This window comes from Streptopelia decaocto, assembly GCF_964273445.1.
Source record: "Streptopelia decaocto genome assembly, chromosome: 2".
NCBI classification, from domain to species: Eukaryota; Metazoa; Chordata; class Aves; order Columbiformes; family Columbidae; genus Streptopelia; species Streptopelia decaocto.
The window spans coordinates 21971899-21992146 of record NC_138655.1 but is presented as its reverse complement, the minus strand read 5'-3'; the positions used below and the strand labels follow the sequence as shown (position 1 = coordinate 21992146).

Below are 20248 nucleotides of genomic sequence, written 5' to 3'. Positions count from 1 at the left end.
CTGGGACCTGAGGGAGTCAGCTGTAGAGATGCTGGTGGGAATAACTCTGCCCTAGGAGCACCTGCCTCCTCCACTGACTGCAGAGGACTTATAGAGGGGAGTAGATGTGTTTGCTGCGGAGGTTTGAAGTGGAGTGAACCTCATCAAGATGTCTGCATCTTCCGCTTGGTGCTGAAGCCGTCACCATTCGCAGCCACTCACCGTGCCCCTTTGGTAGACACAGTTGCCCTCAGGCAGGGATGTGGTCCTCCCGTGAATCATCTCCTCAGCTGCAGGTGTTAATGTGTCACCACGCATCTGTTAGATCCCTGCGTTCAGCGCCTGGTGCTGGTGCAGAGCTGGACCTGGGCAGGTCCTGCTTGGATGCAGAGCTGCTGAGTAGTGAGGAGAAACAGGAAAGGCAAGTTCAAAGGCAGGTGTGACACAAAGGAAAAGGTGATGGTAGGAACACCAAGCCAGCAGGAACATCAGCTGCACATGGCAGACACAGCTCCATGCAACCCGCCTATGTCCACTGGACACCCCATCAGGACATGCTGTGGAAGGACCATATCTCCAGATGGAAATGAGAGAGGGTCTTCTCATCCAGCACAGGCAGGACTGTTAGAGGCAGGGCACCAGAGTGAACCTGACCCACGCTCATCACCACAACGTCCATGTGTATAGGTAATTGCCTCTTCCAAAGCGGCAGCCCTGACAGACCTGAGCCTGGGAGGTGCAGAGCATCTCCCACTACGCCTGACATGTGCGGGCCACGTCATAGATCAGTGCTTCTGAAACAGGGTGTGATCATTGCAGTTCATCAAAGGACAGGCTTAATTTTAAACTCCTCAGTCATACGAGAAGTTACTGTCAGACCCTGTGTCACACCTTAGCAGTGCTGCCAAGGGAGGAGGGGAAGAATTGAAATTTTATGCAGTGGCATATGGAAGGATTCAGAATTCATCTAAAATGAAGATGATGAGAGAAATGGTTTTGTCTGGTGCCTAGAGGTATTTCCAGGTAGAGGTTCAGATCCCTGTGACTAGCTCTAAACCAGCCTTCTGCTCACCACTGTTGCTAGCGCTGCAGGAACAATCTTCAGTTTTAACCACCAGGTTGTTTACATCTGCTTGGATGACACTGTAGATAAAATCTGTGAGGCCCTGGGATAGACTCACTGGAGAAAGTAAGGTTGACAGAGCTTCTGTTTCACCACTGCTGAAGGTGGCCTGTGGCGGTTGCAGACCCCCTGATGAGATCTGTAGCTTTCAATGGGGCAGTTATGGCTCTTTAGCACGTTTTGTGCCCCGCTGTGCCTGTCCCCACGTACACACCTAGGATGGTGCTGACAGGCACGTCCTCCCCACTGGGGCCAAGGTGACTTCACCTCTGCCTGGCTGGGTGGCAGGAGGAGTGGGACCCTCAGTCAATTGACAGGGTCCTGAACAAAGGAGGTGCCCAGAGAAGCTGAAAAGCTTCTGGACCATGTCATAATGACCACAGCCAGATCTGAGCAGGCTATAAAATGGGGTCCCTGCCAAAGTCCGCTTTTGAGTGGTCTTCTCAGAGCAGCAGGTCTGTGAACTGGACCCCTCCCCTTAGACTGAAATGCTGTCTAAGGAAACTTCCTGGGGGTGTACCTCACCTCCTCTTTTGGGTGAGTGGTTATTTTTCTCTGCTGGATATATCCTTGAACGAGTTCTTGCCTAACCCAGGCAAGTGATTATTTCTTCTGGGTACCCTTGAGTGAGATGCCTCTGGTTTTGTTTCTTGTGCGTGAACGCATGCATGTTGTCGACCCTCATTATTCTTGTGTAGTCCTACCCCAATAGTCTTCTCAACTGGCATCTGAATCTGTAAATTATGTTGTCAGAGTGCTAAATAATTGTATAAACCTTGTTTCTAGTTGGTTTATTGGTTATACTTTTCTGGCCAGAATAAAGTCTGTTTTGGAACTTGTTGTCTGCCTAAAACTGACTTTGGGGTGCCTCCGTGACATGGCCCATGCTCGGTGTCATGAGGTAGGACCTGTACAGCTGCACAGCTCGTCCTTCTGGGCCACCGCCACTGCTGCACCTTCCTGGAGAGATCCTTGTTCCAAACAAGAACTGCTCATCCTTCTTCAGACAAGGAAGAAAAGCTTGAGAGAAGGAAGGCAAAATTAGGGTTGGGGTTTTCTTGTTATCACCAGAGCCCATACCTTTTTCCATCCATGCAGAGAGAAGCTGTCACACAAATGAACAAAGGCCGTAGGTGAGAAATGACCACCAGTGGAGGACATCTTTAGTAGGCTGGAGTGTCCAGCCACTATTTGTGAGTGGTAAAGATTTACTTGGTAACTCATTTCTGAGAGACGTTTTTCTTCCTAGCAAAACAGATGAGAGTGGAAATATTTTGCATCATCACTGATTTCACTGAGATATGACAGAATTATCAAGAACTTTAGATCTTTTTCAACTTGATATGAATCCCATAAAATATCAGAACATCAGCATGTAAACTAAGGACTTCAATAAGCTCAGTTTTGATATTTCTATTATGTTCCAATTTGGAATGAAAGGAGATTTGAAATAATCAACTTTCCGAAGAAAACCTGAGACTCACGCAGTTCTGGACATCCTTGCGTAAGCCTCAGGAAGCCGGCTGGTCCCTGCTGGCAGGCGAGTCTCCTCCCGTGCTCAGGGACGCTGCAGCCAGTCTAGCACTCCTGCCACAAAGGGAATTCTCATTTGCATCCTATCAGATGCTCAGGGTCATCTTCCAGGGCAGCAGCACTGATTGCCAAGACCATCTTTTGGGGAAATACTTTGTTAGACACATTGATGGAAATACGGAGGACTTCACCCCCGAGTAACCTTGTTGTATCTCTGGCAAGTGGGTAGGCCTCACCTTCATCCTGCAGAGAGGAAAATAACAGCTGGCCTTGGCACTTACAAACTATTTTCTGTTGAAGTGAACATGGATGTTGTAGAAATAAGAGAGTTCTCATTAAAAGAGTTCCCTCTGCCACTGCACCAGCACATTTATTTCTACTCCTGCAGCAAAGCTGAGTTTCATTTGTAGAGGACTGTCCTGAACAGAAGCTATTAAATAGCAGCATAAAATGCATTTTTTTTTATACTGAATAACATTTTGTTCTTCAGGTAGACAAGATAGCTAACATGGAAGAACAAGACCCAGCAAATGCACTACATGCTAACCTGCCAAGTGCCACTGCTGCCCCACCTCTTGCTTCCACAGAATCACAGAATCGACTGGGTTGGAAAAGACCTCAGAGATCATCGAGCCCAACCCATTCATTCACCTGGGAGCTGGGAAGCACAGATAGCAACCGTCTTCAGCTGCTTCACCATTTACATCTCTCCTGTGCACCAGACTCACCGTTTGCTGAGCTATTTGATCTAAATGGGAGCAGCAGGAATACAGTAATGTTGGCTGAAAACAAAAGTTGAAGCAAGGGGATTTTTAGAGCTGCTTTAGGGCCTGACAACTACTGCAGTCCTGTTTGTGCTGTGGAAAGGTGGTGCAGGTGCCTGGAAATGACTCTGGTTGCGGCAGAGAGAAGAAATTTCAATTGATGAGCAAGTTGTTCTCTTCAAGCACTGCAGCAGCTTTCAGATAGTACCTTTGGAAAGGGTGGATTGGCTTGATGGAGGGACAGAGGATCTCTTCCATAGCAGCACCCCTTCTGAATTCTCACGACATGCCACTGGCAGGCAGCTGCTGCTGGAGCATCCCCGGGCAATCTGCACTGCCCGACAGCACAGGGACAACGGCAGGGCCCGCACGTGAGAGGAGCAACAAGCAGGCAGAGAGCCAGGGTTGTGGGAAGGTGTTGGGACATTTTGGGGTTAGAAGAGGCTCTTGGAAAGGCAAGCTTAGTGAATGAGCGCAGCTGGCATGCCATGACACGCATACCATTGGGCTTCTGCTCTCCAAGGCACGGTGCTGCAGGGTGTTTCAGTCAAGTTCCTGTGTACATAAAGCATCTTTAACTGTGGTGACCTGAAATGTGCTGGGGAGAGACCTATCACTGCTTTAATTGTATTTGAACATGCAGAGCTAGAGTGAATAACACCATGAGCAGGTCAGCAATTAATTAACTGGTTTGCTATAAAAGGGAAGAGTAACACTCATTTTTCCACCTGGCTTGTTCAGATCAGACCTTGTTAGGAGGAAGGACATTTATTAATTTAGGTGTAAGGAAGCGTGGCCCCACTCTCAGGTCCTCATCACTAAGTGCTGGTAGGAGAGCAGAAGTGGAAGAGAGCCCAAGGTGCTGCAGGAAGCATTGTTTGGAAGGAAGACACCTTAGGACAGCACTAGGAAAACAAGGAAGAGGAAATCCTTTTGAAGTTGGCTGTGTCAGTGTGTCTGAGCAGCAGAGTGAGAAAGGAATCAGTGTAAAATATTCAACAAATTGTTTAGATTTGAGTTGAAGGAACTCAATTGTTCCATTATGAGCTTCAAGTGGAGAAAGAACTCCTTGGGGAAAGATGTAAAAACCAGTTATTGATGTAACATGAATGTCTTTTCCCATGAAGGTTAGAGAGTGTTAAATATGATAAAACCAAGATGATATCAGAGGATTGTCTCATTTACATAAAACGTGTTGGGAATTCAGAAATACCATCCCCGGGAGTTAATTTGACAGGTTTGTGTGGGAAGTCAATGCCACCCCGAAGAGCAGGAGGCTGAGCTGGAGCCTGATGCCCTGGGTCTGCTCCAGGCTTTCCAGCAAGACTTGGCTGGACACATAGGTGCACAGTTACATGGCTAATTACTTCCATTCCATATGGAAATTAGGAGAGGGGAAAATGATTATTATTATCCATCTGAGCACATAGTTACCTGATTTCAGTATGTGGCTGCAGTGCCCTGTATGCAATTGCGATCTCAATTAAACAACATCTGCCTGTCTGTACCATGGTTAGTCGAGGCTGGGTTTAAAGTGATATCCTTACAACACACTTTGTAACATGGTTGGGGTGTTAAGAGATTATAGCTAATAATTGTAAATCAATAGGTCAGACACTGTCAAAAACTGCTAGGTCTGAAATTATAGTGACCACACTTTGAACTGATTGATACTTGCTGTACTTGATCTGTTCTTGCTCAGGGGAGACCAGGAGATGCTCTGAAGGAACAGGCTAATTCAGGCGTTATATTTGGAAGGGCAATGAAGGCAGCAGCGCCTCCAGCATTTAGGGTTTGATTTTGGGCTTTTGGGGGTTGGCAGGGTTTTTTGCAAGTTTCAAGTCATTTGGAGTATCTTAAAGTCCATCTCCATGGACTCCCCTGACAAGGTGGCCTCTGAGTGGCTGGTCTCCATCTCCATGCTGAGGACAGGGAGAGGCAGTCACACCTGGCAGTAAGCAGTAGTCTGAAGGACATCTTCCAGTTTCCATCCTTCCACCCTGAATTTACATTTTAAGAGAAAGGTTCTCAGCTGCATGGGTGTTGGGTAGATCTTGAAAGCCAGGGACTCTAAAGGGTTCAGAAACAAGAAGCCAAAGAACTATGTTTGGCCTAGCTGTGTTGGGATGCTGTTGCTTTTAAGGTCACCATGGGAGTGAGTTCAAGACCGTATGTGAGGTTGACAGGGGCCAGATCAGAGATGGATATGCACTCCTTCATCCACCTCCTCCTCACACCAGATTAGATCTGACTGCGCGGGCACCCTAGGGATGCAGCAGACTAAAAGCAGGAGGATGTATTATTCCACTGATGAAAGACAATTTCAAAATAGCATTTGCAAATTAGGCTTGATAGTGGACTCACTTCCTTGACAGCCCCAAATATATTTCGTTGACTCATCTTAGCAGAAGTCAAAATTCACCTTGACTTCACTGGACAGGAACCTGATTAAGCTGAAGCTTTACCATGATAATTCTTCATGTCCCGGTAACATGCAGCATCCACTATCAGCTTGTTGCCAGCAACTCACACATGACATGTACAGCACTGTGGAGGGGTCTTGATAGATAAAGACCTGTTGCTGAATTAGTCAGGCTCAAAGGAATCTCAAGGCCTCTTCGAGAAGCTGAGATCAGAGTCTGCTGTGAGAAAGAGGGGCGTTCCACAATCACCGGGGTCCTGGCGTGGCGTGAATCATCGGACGTATCATCAGTGAGACTCCAGAGCACGGACAGCCCACGATACTCATTTAGCGAATCCATGCTTGGAGCGTGGACGCGTGATTAGAATATAGTTACGTATATAAGGAGACTTGTTTCTGTAATAAATGGCTTAGCGTGATTCACATTGAATCGACTGGTTTTGCTAAGTCCTTATCTCGCTCTAACACAGCACCACTTGACCCGCAGTGAAGCAGAACCACTAGGAGAACCTCTTTGCTGGGGGTCATGCTGGGACTACCCTGGCAGCAGCCTGAGTAACAATCCATGTGACAGAAGTCCCTCCTTCCCCTAGGGAAATGGAGCTGAGCTGGCTCTTGAAATGGCAGGCAGCACACCTTCCAGGCGGAGCTGACCTGTGCTCAAAGCAATTCCCATCCATCCACACACCTTCTCAGCTGTGTTTGGTGCCCCTTTCAAGTGGGGCCAGCTGGGCAGACCCACACGAATGTGGGCGCCACTTCCCCGTGCCTGAGAAGTCACAAGCTCCGCAGTGGTGATGTTGGCCGAGTCACCTGCATGTGGTTGGTTACTCCTCCGGTGTCTGTTCGTAATTAACCATCCGTGCCCAGAAGGGCAGGCAAGCTCTGCGGCAGCTCACAGGAAATAATTACAGAGCAGCTCACCTTCCTGCACCACAAAGCTCTTCCTGATACATCCCAGGAGCACCAGCAGCATTACTCATGGTGGGTGACTTTTCCCAGCGTGATTCTCATGTCCCAGTTCAACCATCCAGCCCTCTCCCATCGGGGGCTGGTGAAGCCCAGGATGGCACATTGTTGCTGGGGAGCTCAGGAGGAAGCCGAGGAGTGGATGCGGCTCTGGCTGTGGGAAGTAGCCCGTCAGGAAATGCTTGTTTAACACACAGCAGATTAGCCTGCCTCAGGACTGAGCTGCTTCTGCAAATTAAATGTCTCCTCATGAGTCAGGAGACCAACCCTTCATTACAGAGTTGCGTATTTTCAGAAATTGCTGAAAAAAGTTGTGGGAGGTTTGAAGAAGCTGTTTCACCCTGGTGTGGCCCACTTCCCATTTACATGGCTGGTTCCTGTGCCACCTCCAGAGCTCACCGGCTCCATACATGGAGCAGCTGGAGGTGGTCCAGCATGGTGCTGCGCTGGAAGAGGTGCTCTCCCACCCTGATAAAGTAGTGAAAGGCAAATGCTGGTGATCTCTCATGGCAGCTTTGCTGAAGTGATGCCTTCTTAGCAACTCCACCTGCAATATTCTTTCTTCTCTTCACCTGGAGATGCCTTGAGTCCCCCTTGCTGCTTTGCAAGAGCTGATGCAAGTCTCTAATGGAGACTCAGCAGCCTCAGAAAGTCTCTGCACCTGTTTATGGGGTTGCCTTAAGATGCAGTACCTGCCTTCAGGGCGTCAGCCTCACAGTTGTGGTGGAGAGAGAGAGAACTTGTATGTTGTCCTTGTCTGGTCATAGGTGGTCAAAGCACAGAGCTGAGGGGTTGCACTCACCCCAGCTGCAGGTAGGATGGAGGAAGCTGGGGAGTGGGACCTTCATCCTTCACCTACCTCTAGCCTTTCTTGGTGGAAAGGGGTGAAAATCCCCCTGACAGAATCTGCAGTCACCACCTCTCTCACAGGTCACCATGTGGCCTCTTTTTGTTTGTGTTACTTAGCACAACAAATGCCATGGTGAGTAGAGTAGCCCATAGCCCACTGTCACCCCAGGGGCACATGGGCCTTGTGTGCTGAAGCCCACTCAGTGACAAACCTGGCATGTGGGCTCAGCAGGACATTTGGGGCTGGGGGAGTTTGACTGAGCACTGGCTTGTTTAAGATGTCCTCATCTGCCTCACCAGTCACCTACTCATGGTGACATTGCAAAAGACGCCAACTAGAGCACCATCTTTTCAGGGAGAAGCAAACCATGAAAGAAGGCTGGGAGAAAATGCAGAGAAAAGGTCAAAAGGGGTGGGACCCACATTCTGGATGGATTGCAGTGTTTACCCAAAAACTGAAACCAGATTATGGGTCATCTACGTATCTCTCTCTAGCCTACTGAGGTATGTCAAGCCTGGACTCAGAAGGACTCGCTAGCATCTCCATTCATCACAGGATCCCACATTGTTAACTTGGTATTCATAAGGAAAAAACTTGCACCATCCAATCTGCTACTGTTGTGGTATCAATAGTGAGTCTCACACATTCCCACCCGAAAGAGTGTTTGGTGACAAAACTTATCTTTATTGTTGGTGGCAAATCTTATCTTTATGGTTTACCCACCTGGGCAGGCCGCTCATTTCCTGAATACCAAGGACTGCTACCTGTCCCCCATTTCTCTCACTGTACTAGCATTAGGTGACATCAGTAATTCAGTGATTTTTATTGACATTTTCTGGCACTTATGTAGCAGGCTGAGGTGGGATCTGACTCCTGTGAACCATTAAGACCATGGGTTTCTCTGTATCACCAGGACACAAAGGAGTGAAGCTGGGAGAGGGATCCCAGGCAACCTGTTCGCTGCCTTCGTTTGCCAAGACAGACAGGTCGTGCTTTCTGCTCTGGATACTTTTGAGATCTTGTTAAGGAACCTTTCCTAAAAATTATATCCATGGACAGCAAACTCTCTGGGGACACTACTGGAAATTATTTTGTACAACTGAGAATGCTGGAACTAAATTCATAATGCTCAGCTGCTGTAATCTGCAAACAGCTCTAAATGCTGGAAAGAGGCAGCAACCACCTTCCAAAACTGTTTTCAAGTACATACAGTCATTTGTCACAGCCAAAGCAGCTGCACCCTTCTGCTCAACCCCTAGGAAGTCACCGTAAGGATGATCGTCATATAGATCATAAAACATCAGATGAAAAGTAACTATTAAGTTGTCTAGTCTAGCCATCCCTCTGGCCCTTATAAATGCAAAGTTACTTATTTCCATGGAGAAGAGCAAAGGTTTAGTGTGGGGGTTTTAAACAGAAAACAGCAATAGAGGCAATGAGAAAAGCACACTGCCAGCATGTAGTTCTTGCTTAGCTGCTGCAGCAGAGGGAAGCAAGGCTACAAATTACTTTTAGAGCTGTATGTTTCTTTGTGGTTTAAAACCTGCAGCCTTGTTTTCAGAGCATAAAAAAAAGTCCTGCCTGCAGATAGGTTTTTGTGATTTTCAATACTGATTGAAAATGTGAATGAAGATGTGTGGTCAGTGTGACAGTGCCCTTGGGGATGAGCAGCTCTGTGCACAGGTGTTTTGGGAAATCTTTGTAAACCAGCTTTGCTACCCCTGGGTTAATTGATTCCACGGAAGCACTCACTGACATGGCGTTTCATCCCAGCGCAGGACTTCTTGGGAGGTTTCAGGACACGGTAAGACAAGGAAAAGCACGTACTGCTCCCAAGGCAGGGCCGCTGCTCGCCAGGAGCCGTGCTGCACGCTGCGCTGCCGTCTGAGGTGATGGGATGGAAAAGAGGGCAGGGGAGGAGGACAGCAGCTCTGCAGATCTCTGCTTGGCTGATTGGTGTCCACAGACACCTACTTATCCTACATAGGATGTGTGGTGATCCCCTCTGAGTTTATTTTGCACGCAGGTCCCTCTGCTCATGCTCAGGGTCACAGGCCATGCTGATGCTCTCCAGGTCTGGGAACACCTCCCTGGGTGAGCATGTCTGCGGGGAACAGCTCACATCTCCTGGCAGAAAGACACATCCCAAAAGAGGCAGCACCCCACAGGCACCCTGCCTGAATAGCCTCCCCGCTCTCCTGGGGGCACGTGGTGGTTCCCCAAACCCCTGGATGTCATGCACCTGGGAGGTTTAACTTCAGATCATTTTCAAACTGTTGCTTTTCCTGCAGAAATTTTGTTTTGACATGTGTCCTTGTGTGGCGTATATTTCATTCATAAAGGCTCCTGCGGTCCATACCCCCAGGACTTTGTCAGGAATATTTAATGCAATGCTCAGTTTGAGTGGTCTGCTCCAGATCCCATTGCTTGAGATGGGACTTAGCAAACAAGACTTCCTCTGTGAAATAAAGTATTCGTGCTCTTACCATGTGAGAGAGACCTGAAAAACTCTTTCATATGGAGCCAGAGAGACTAGAGTGTCAGTTTTAAAGACAAAATACTGCTGTCAGAAAAGTATGCAGACTTCATACAGGAGGGACCCTTCACAAGTTGGCAGCCTTTGAATTCAGCTTTTAAATAAAAGATTTGTCTTCAGACTGAAAAAGTGGTGCCTTTTATGAATAATAAGGCATAAAGCTTTTTTTTTCTAGATGAAATTACCATTCAATATAAAATAAGATGGCTCTTGATTTATTGAAAAGACCAACTCATATTTTGCCTTGGGAAAATAACACGTCATCCAGCTCACCAGGGTGCAGATGCCTGAGAGGTGCGTGTTGGTGCTGCTGAGGGTTGGATCAGCCTTTGTGTCACAGGCCAGCCTGAGGGATTATGGGCTACAGCTCTTATCAGAGGTGATGGGACAGAGGCTGATGGTATCATTGCTGGGAACTGGGGGCTGTTAAGAAGTTTTGTCTTGTAAGTATGTAATTAGCATTTGACTTTTAACAAAGGTTTTTAATTGCTGGTATATGTAGAGGTAATTAGGTATGTAAAGTTACATTTGAATTTTTGAATTTATTCTTGCATCTGACACACCAATGTTTGAATGTGAGTGATGTCCAACAGGAAGCCTCATGTATTTTTGTGCAACATGGGATGTGACCTGCTCCCTTTTGTGGTTCTTGGGGTCCCCCTTTCCCACTCTCCCCCTGCTGCTGGCAGGTCCAGCTCCACCCAGGCAGCCCGGGAGCAGCCACGGGGCCGGGGCCAGCTCGGCTGTGCCTCCCTGGAGGCTGGAGGGCATATCTTGTCCTCTGGGGCTACTTGGGCTTCTGGATACAGGTGAGAATCATCCAAAGCACTTCCTTCATGGCACCGTGCCAGCAGGGTAAAGCAGTTCCAAAGCTTCCGAAAGGTCTTCTCCTGCTTTCTTAAATACACAGGGACTATGCATTACCGCTGATATTCAATCCACTGCAAGCCCTTAAAGACCAGATTTCCCAAAAATACAAAGCACTCCCCACTCCTTGTAGTCGTCATTAGACCCAGGAGGTTTGGTGTCAATGCTGCTTGTGATTAAAATACACCACAAGTGCCTTTCAGGGAGCCAGGCAAAGCCACCCATGCCATGAACATCACTGACATCGAAACCCATGCGGGTCATTCTCAAGAAAAACTGATGCAACAGCCAGACAGGACAATGATGGCTTCAGAAGTCCTGAGGCAGGAGCTGATGCCTGCAGCACTGAGCTCAGCCATCACGGGACCTGCAAAGGTAAAGCTGTCAGCTCAGACGTGCTGGCAGCAGTGCCATGGGTGCCTGTGGTGTGTGTGCTCTGTCTCCTCTGCAAAATAATTGCAGGATGCAGCATGCTTTTGCTCTGTCCCACCAACCAAAATCCTCATGTTGCCCACTCTTGCCAAGGCAGCACCTCGTTCTGATGCAGGTGAAAGCTGTGGAATAACATCTGTAAGGGAAGGAAGCAAGTAGCTGGATCTGCTTTTTTTAGCACCTCGTTTGCTTAATATGGCACTGGAGCAGGGACAAAAATCTTTTTGAAGGTGCATGTTCTCAAAGTGTTCCCAGAAATACCTGAACTGCAGCTGTCAACTATGGCTTGTAAAGAGAGCCTTCAATTTCTGCACATTTGTAGTCATTTGCCATGTCTTTCCCTGGGGACTGGGGGTGCTCTGGGGATGCCAGCACCCTGCAGACCAGCCTGACACGTGTTCAGGCCAAGGCTTCTGGTAGCCTTCACCTAACACCATGGCTGTCCGTGCTGGGTGTCTGCAAAAAACGTACGTAGGCATCACACATCCAATGCCTTGTGCAAAGCACTTGAAAAGGAGGAAAAAAAAACATAAAGAGTATTTGCAGCTCTCTTTAATTTACACATTTTCATTAAGGCTGTGGTAACAGCAGCAAAACAGTGAGGCAGGGAAGCTGCAGGGGCTGCAGTTGTGCAGCAGGCTGGCAGCAGCCCACTGCCGGGTGCGGGTTTCCCTTCTCCCAGAGCAGTTGTGATCAGGACCTTGGAATGAGAATCCCAGTGAGCTTCAAGAGGAGACCATGCTTAAAACCTTGAGTGGAGACCTGGCCCTTGGTCCGTGGGGATTTGTGTCTGGGAGGGAGAGGGGTGGCTCACATTCCTGCTGCACCCTTGTGCCAGGGCCGGAGATGGGGGCAGCGGGTGGCCGTGCTGAAGCAACATTGTGCGTGAAATTGCACCCAAGTTGTGCTGCCAATGGCCCGTGGCTCCGCTGCCTGGCCATTGCACACGCACCCCCACCATGCCCCAAGCCACCCATTGTGTCCCCCTGCCATGGGCTCCCCAGTCCCCCAGTGGGAGGCTGCAGTGGGGGGTGCAGTTGTGCATGGACCAAGGCTGCGCTTCTCATGGCAACTGTGGAGCTGTGATGTGTCATTGAGCCCATGACGTCATAAGGTGCCCGCTGGAAGGCTGCAAGAGCACCTGCGCCTTCACCCACACGCTCACCTCTGGACAAAACTCTCGAGGCAATTTTTCCCCCCACGAGTGCAGGCTGGCACGGCCGCGCTCGTGCCCTGAGGCACTCTGCAGCATGACCACGTCCATGCACTGTTGCCTTCTGGAAGACGCCAAGTGCGATTTGAGGCAGGCAGAGAGGGAGATGCGGAGGCAGCTGAAGCTGATGCACTCGGAGGTGCAGCAGCTCCGCGAGGAGCTGCCCGCGCCCTGCCTGCGCAGGCTGGCCGGCCGGCACTGCTGCCTGCACCAGCGCGACTCCTCCCCCTGGGAGTGCTGGACGCTCACCAGCAGGGTGGATGTGGAGCGAGAAACGGCCAGGTAACTGCTACTTACCTGCTTTCCATGGGCATCAGCACAGGATGGAGGGAGGTTTGGCATCAGTGCCAGGAGCCAAGGTGGAAACAGACAAGCAGGATGGGAGAGAAATAGCCATTTTCAGATAAAATTAGTTGAAAGGGGAATGGGAGGCACTTCTTGTGCATCCAAGCAGCCCAAGAGGAGCCATTCAGGCAGTGCCCATGCCGGAAAGAGTTTGGACAATGGGGGTGTGACATTAACCATCTCGCAGACTGCATCTGAAGTAAAATACACAACTAGATCCAAAGCTGTTCAGCTGGGGAAAAAAGTCCATCTTCGATGTAAATTCAGTGTAAGTTTGTTAAACACATAAATATCTTCATCAGTAGCCAAAATGGGCCTGTATGCAATAGAGTGCAGCACTGATGCACCACAGATGTTTGCCCATATTTTTTTACCTCATATAGTAGGAGGAATAAGTGTCAGGATTTCTACATCTCCATTTTGATCACTGGTGTGACAATTTTATTTTGTTAATGGAGTTCAAGATGGACTCTAGTTGGGCTAAACCCCAAAGGTAGCTCTATGGGTAGGGAGTTGGTGAATGATAAAACAGAATGATTTCTGTTAAGGCACATTGAAATATTGAGAGGCTAGAGGGGCTAAGAAGTCCCTTCATCATCATCAGCTGTGGGAGTCTCTTGCTGTGTTTGTGGAATTGGTATTTCCTCCCCAAACTCAAGTTCTGTTTGAGCTCCCTTGTGTTGCACACGGAGATGATGACACCTTCATCTTGGCAATTAAAAATGTGACATTTTTGTTACCTGTAGAGCAGCAAGTATCATCCCACCATCTGCCATGTGTGTTATCTTCTGGGTACAATAAAGTTAGAGGAAAAAGGAAAAAGCCTGACCTCAGGTTAATTCTACACTAGCTTCAACAAAACAAAAAGTTGCTGTGAGGTTACTTTAAACTTACTCAGTAGCTGCAGCTCACACAGGGCTGTTGAGTGGCAGATTTCAGATCCCAGGTGTTACCAGACTGGTGTCTGTGTTCAGATTTTCGTCATTGCATTGGGCGCCAGAGCTGGGCAAGCACAGCGTGCCCTTGCAGGATCATTGCACACCAAAGTCTCAGTGAAGGAATAGAAATTCAGTGTGGATGGAAGCTGGGAGGTCTCAGGATGGGCCGTGGAAGGCCAAGACACGCTGTCCCTGAGCGCCAGGCTCCCCGGCTCTGCCGCGCTCAGCACAATTTGCTGTTTTGAGCAGGAGAGTCCATACCGCTGCCGTCTGAGACCTCAGCACAGCAGGATTTCAGCCAGTCACGCTGGGGAATTCAGCCATCCCCTTCCCAGAAAAAGTGCTGTGAAGGACCAGCTCTTCTCAGCATAATTATTCTCCTCTGACCAGCAACATAAAAGACTAGAGGGGCAGGTGGAAGAGCCAGCCCTCACAGAAAACACATCCCAAAATCACCACGCCAGGCTAAATCATTGCAGGTTTTAAGCAGGATTGCTGAAATGGGTGTACCTTGCTAACAAACCACTCCTTAGGGATTTCTCACCTTAGCTGTCATGTCCATTCCCTTATTGTTTGCCCTATTTCCTCTTCCGTCACATCCATTATCTTTTTGACTTGGCACCTTGTGTCCAGTTTAGCTATTATAACTGAACTGACCCTTTCATTGTCTGCTTTATAAATGGTTTGACTAAGAGCCAGCTTTTTGGTTGAGCAGAGTCACTGTTTGACAGTATTAGAAATCATTTTAGTGGCTCAGTGACCCTCCAGCCCAGCTCTGCAGGAGCATTTGGGGATTTTTTGCCAAATGTGTCTCCTTTGCACTGATTGCTTTGAACAGAACTCCTGACTGAGAAATGTGATCTATTGTAACTATCCATTTAAAATGTAGGACAAGAGGTAAGATGGACACACGTGGCTTTGTGGGTGTATGCACACATGAAGGAGGAGCACTGGCTTCTCTGTATTTAGGTGAAAGAACTTTTCAGCTGCACAATTGCCCCATTCCAAGAGGGGACGCTAAAATAATCCCGACTGCTGTGGCATGCAGGTGGGAGCTCCTTCTGATGGCACAGACACCATCCCAAGTTCTGTGCATCAGCATGAAGATGGATCAAATATTTTCCTATTTACCTCTCTTGTTCTTCAGGTGGTCCACCCATTCCACTGTGAGTTGAACTGAAAGGCTCTTCTCTTGTTTTTATTCTAGCGTGCGAAAAAGACTTCGCAGGTTGTGTAAGTGTTCCCATGACCACGAGCTTTTGGCTTTGATAGACGTGGAGGGTTTTGACCCCAACGACGTCATTGTAATGGTAAAAGACGGGAAGGTGAAGGTGTTAGCAGAGCACGAGGAGGAGCACACCACCGCAAGAGGGAAGGAGTATAACTACAGGAACATAACGAAGCAAATCAGCCTGCCGCTGGGGGTGAACGAGGATGAGGTGACCTACTCGCTGGGATCAGATAACATCATGAAGATTGAAACGACACACAACTGCTGCCCTTGTCTCCTGGGCCGCTGAGCCGCAGCAGGGAGAGCACCAGCCACAGTCACTGCTCTGCCATGTCCCTCCTCCCCATCGGCTTTAGGTCTGTCCCGCTATCCGTGCGCCAGCATCTCCGCGGGCTTCTTCCGAAATAAAAGTCAGCATGCCAAGCAGATGTGTGTGAGCCTCCTTTTGGAGGGGTTTAGTGGGCAGAGCGGGGGTACCAGCAGGGAAACACAAGAATGGCTTTGGGCATACATGGCTGCAGTCACTTGCTGGGTACCAAAGGCACGGCTGGAGGTAGCGTGGTGCAGGGAAGGTCCCCCACGGGACCCCAGCACTGCTGGGGCGTCGTGCCTGCAGCAGCCAAGGGGTCCCTGGTGTCAAGAGCTCCCACTCGCTGCTTCTGCAACCAGGATATTACCCTGGAAACACGCCTAAAGAAAACAAAGCCAGTCCTTTATTTTCAGCCTGCTAACAGCCGACCCTGCTTTCACAATTTACATTCATCGTATGAAGACAGTGAAATCAGAGGGGATGGGTCACAAAGCTGAGAGCACCACGGCTGGGGGAGACCCCAGCTCCACCACCCCTGCTCCCCTTCTTCCAGCTGTAGGCATGCTCCAGTGAGAAGCAAGGCTGTCCCTGTACCTGCCTTTAAAAGGCTCAGAGCAGCCCTTTGCGTCAGTTTGATGCCATCTGGACACAGCTGATGAAACAGCTCCTCAGTCAAACAGCAAGCAGCTGAGGATCAGACTGCCCAGGGGGGTTGTGGAGTCTCCTTCTCTGGAGACATTCAAAACCCACCTGGACATGTTCCTGTGCGACCTCACCTAGGCGTTCCTGCTCCAGCAGGGGGATTGGACTTTTGAGGTCCCTTCCAATCCCAAACATACTGTGATACTGTGATCAGTTTGGCTTGGCAATAATCAGCTAGGTGATTTAACTTTGATGCAAGAAATGCGCTGCTTCTGGCATGTTTGCAGCATCCAGCTAGCACTTAAGAACCAGCTGCTAACAAATTTCAAGCTTTATGGGCTTGGTGTGGAGCTGTGTCAGTATGGAACCATAGAGCTATGAAATGGTTTGTGTTGGAAGGGACCTTTAAAGATCAACTAGTTCCAATCCTCGTGCCATGGGAGGGACATCTTCAACTAGATCCGGTTGCTCAAAGCCCCATTTAACCTGACCTGGAACACTTCCGGGGATGCGGCATCCACAGCTCCTCAGGACAACCTGTTCCAGTGTCTCACCACCCTCATCATTAAAAGTTTCTTTCTTATGTCCAGTCTAAATCTACCACCTTGCAGTTTAAACCCCCTTGTCCTGTCACTATAAGCCTCTCCATCTTTCTTATGATCTTCCTTTATATATTGAAAGGCCACCCATGCTCAGATAGCCTGATCATGCTGATGCTGGTCAAGGACATTTAGAAATAAGCCATACCTAAACTAGGAGCCTCCTGTGAGAGCAGGTGGCAGGGACAGGGACTGGCAATGCTACAGACCCACAGAGACCATCTTCTTACAAAGCAACCCACTGAGCAATAAAACTGAAGGCTCTTTGGCATACAGTTTTCTCACTTTGTAGTTATTTCTACAGAAACTGTCTAAGCGTGCAAAAGAGAAACATATTTCAACACCTTCTGTCTACGCGTGACTTCAGACTTGCAGAATATATCGAGTCCCACAGCGATCACAGGGCTGGCTATGACTGCTCTGATCCTTATTGCTCATCCTTTAACATATGTTTTTCACACTTTTCTCCTAAATTAGGCTCCTAACACCAAATCACACTCCTGAACATCAAGACTTTATTGACAGATATGACTTCAATCCCAGATTTCAAGACTAGAAGGCACCATCAGATCACATAGCCTTACCTCTTCTTGTCTTATACCACAGACAAACTGCCCAAAGCCCAACTTCCAGGAAGATACCTAGTCTTTATTTGAAGATCTCAGGAGACAGGCACCAGCATTTCTCTTTGTATTTTGCTCCAACTGGTAGTTTCCTTGTAATTAAACGTCATGCCTTGTTACCAACAAGAGATTTGCATCCGCAGTTCATTTTTTTCCTCTGCAATGACAAAAGCCCTCAGAAGCTGACTTTGTAGTAACTCAGCAGCTATGAACTTCTCCTACATTGCAAGCAAGTCACTTCTCAATCTTGAAATTCTGAAGTTTCTCATTGTAAGACCTGGTGTCCAGCTCTTTAATATTTTTAAACTCATTCTTGCTCCCTTTTTCAAGTTTTTGGTGCCCTTGGCAAAAGCAACCACCAGGACTGGCTGCAGTAATTCCCTCTGCAGCCCACCAATGCAGTGTAGGATGGTAGAAACACAATGTTGGCTGCTTTGTCATCTTCTCTGTCTCTTTCTGATGCTGCATTGCACGAGGTTCTCCTGCCGAATGGCCATTTCACTCCCATCTCTAGGGCTTGCTGAGGGCGTCACGTCCCCTGCGAGCGTGGCCTGTGCTGCTCGTCCCCACGCTGCCAACACGGAGGAGGTTGGTGTGGCAGTCCAGAGGACGTGAGAAACACCCGGGGGAAGAAACACCCTTCAGATGGCAATGATTTAGGAAAAAAACTGCTTGGTTTATATTTTTTTTTGTACAGAAATGAGCCACAAATAGCCATTTCTTTTCCTACTGATGAGGACTCCTAGTGTTTAAATTCAAAGAGGACTTGCAGGCTGGGGATGCCAAATCTTAGGAGGCATTGCAAACAAAGTTCCTAATTCATTTTATTTGCTGTGAAATGCTAGCTCAGGCTGGTAGGAGCACCTTTAAGACTTTTTCCATAATAGAAGCAAATCACTCAAATAGTCAGTTTTGTGAATACCCACATGCTGTAAATACCTTGGGCCATAGCCAAAAGCACTCTCAAAATCTGCACCCTCTAAATACTGCTTAGATGAGCGTTTGATACATGCAAATAACTCTAGAAAACCTCCATTAACACAGCAAGACGTGCTTGCTCACATCAGCATCTCTGAAAAAAACTCATTTGCCACTAGGTGGCAGCTTTTTTTTTTTCAATTTACCGCTGTGTAACATTTTTTGGAAGCGAACCCGGTGAAGGCGCTGTCACAAAGCAACAACGTTGGCATGCACTGCAGCTGGCACTCTTCTCTGCAGCACTAATGGCAGATGATGAGGACAGCAAGAGTCAGAGCTGCAGTTTGTGATCTTGGGTGTGCAGGAGCCGCTGTGACAGACCACCGTCACATTAGGTGTCTGCACTGGATTAAATTAAATTGACCTTTGATCCTGCAGCTCTTCTCCTCTGGGTACAGCTCCTGGATAAGGCAAGTTTCATGTGTTTCAGCAGCCCAGCTCTACTGCAACTATTAGCCTGAATGGGGATTTCCAGGATTTAATGCGCTCTTCAGCATATTGTTGCAACAAATTATTTTGAGAGCCAAATTTGACCATCCTCATATAGCAGATACCTTCTCTGAATTCCTTGGCATGAGGAAGATGGTTGAGAGGGCAACTTGGCTCTGTAGTTGTAAACGTTAGTGCATTCTTGAACTCTAGCCTTATCGGGGCGTTTATAAATAGCCAGAGCCCTGGGAATCTGTGACAGGAGGTCATCTGAGGATGCCAGCCCCAGGCACCTCTTTGGTCATGAGTTTTTAGGGGGTTTCCTACAGGCAGACAGTGCTTGTGTGGAAATGTTACTTCTCTCCCGCTATTGCACAACCGGGGAGAGCGGTGCCTCGGTGGGCAGTGCCAAGCGGTCCCAGGCTCCTCTGCCGCTGTGCCCAAGAGCTCCAGCGCTGCCCCAGCTCCCGCTGTGCAGGCAGCCCCGGCGGGAGGGCTGCTCCTCCACAGCAGCAGGTTGTGCCTGTCGCGGGGGACAGCCCCACACCGGGGGACAGCCCCACACCGGGGGACAGCCCCACACCAGGGGACAGCCCCACACCGGGGGACAGCCCCACACCAGGGGACAGCCCCACACCGGGGGACAGCCTCACACCAGGGGACAGCTCCACACCAGGGGACAGCCCTGCGCCTCTGTCCCTCATCCCTGGCAGCGGCATCATGAAGCCATTGGGACCACATCAGCCATGGGGGGCTGGTGTGGCTGCCCTCCCCTGCACCTCCACACCAGGCGAGAAACTTCATCCATCCATTTTATTTGTGCCTAAGTTAAGTTTAACCATTGTCCCTGCTAAGCCATTTGGCACCTCAGTCTCTTAGATAAACTTTCCAAGCCTGTTTTCTGTCATCTCCCTTGAAGAAAGCACTAAGAGTTTAGAAGACAGAGGCTTGAACCCATGGCTTCAAGTAAGCCTCTGTACCCAAGGCTTGGTGGGTTTGTTGTCATCCTGGACTCTGCACTTGTCACCTCATCAATAATCCTGCACTGGATTTAGGTTAGGAGTAAGCTGATCCTTCCAGTGCACTCAGTGTGACCATCAAGAAGCCGCAACCTCCATGAGCATGGGACACTGGCCCTCACTCCCCCTCTTTCACCCAGCAGGTCCCTTCGCTGGTTACTTGAATAAAAAGTTATTTTTCCATCTCTAGCTGTATTCTAATTCCCCCCACCATCCCGTTTACACTCCTCCACTTCAATCGCTGTAGGTTAGTCCTTCCTTCACTTCATCAAGTGCTGTGTGGGGTTTTCCTCTTCTCCTGAAAGAGAAGTCTGTTTGCTGGGGCTAAAATACCAGTGTAGTCACACAAAGCGTGGCTGTCTCTGAGGTTATCCTCTTGATTGCTTTATTATTTGTAGGTGGTGTGAAATCATACCCCTGTAATTGTCCTTCTTGATTTCAACATT

At 48.7% G+C, this 20248-nt stretch overlaps 1 long non-coding RNA gene across 1 annotated transcript in view; it reads left to right on the top strand.

The window, feature by feature from the left end:
- Nucleotides 1-15310, top strand: part of LOC309437127 — a 29609-nt gene extending 14299 nt beyond the window's left edge. Inside the window, exon 3 of the long non-coding RNA XR_014183502.1 lies at nucleotides 15179-15310. This is a non-coding gene — a long non-coding RNA (uncharacterized lncRNA). The remainder of the gene's footprint in view (nucleotides 1-15178) is intronic.
- Nucleotides 15311-20248: the final 4938 nt, after the last annotated feature.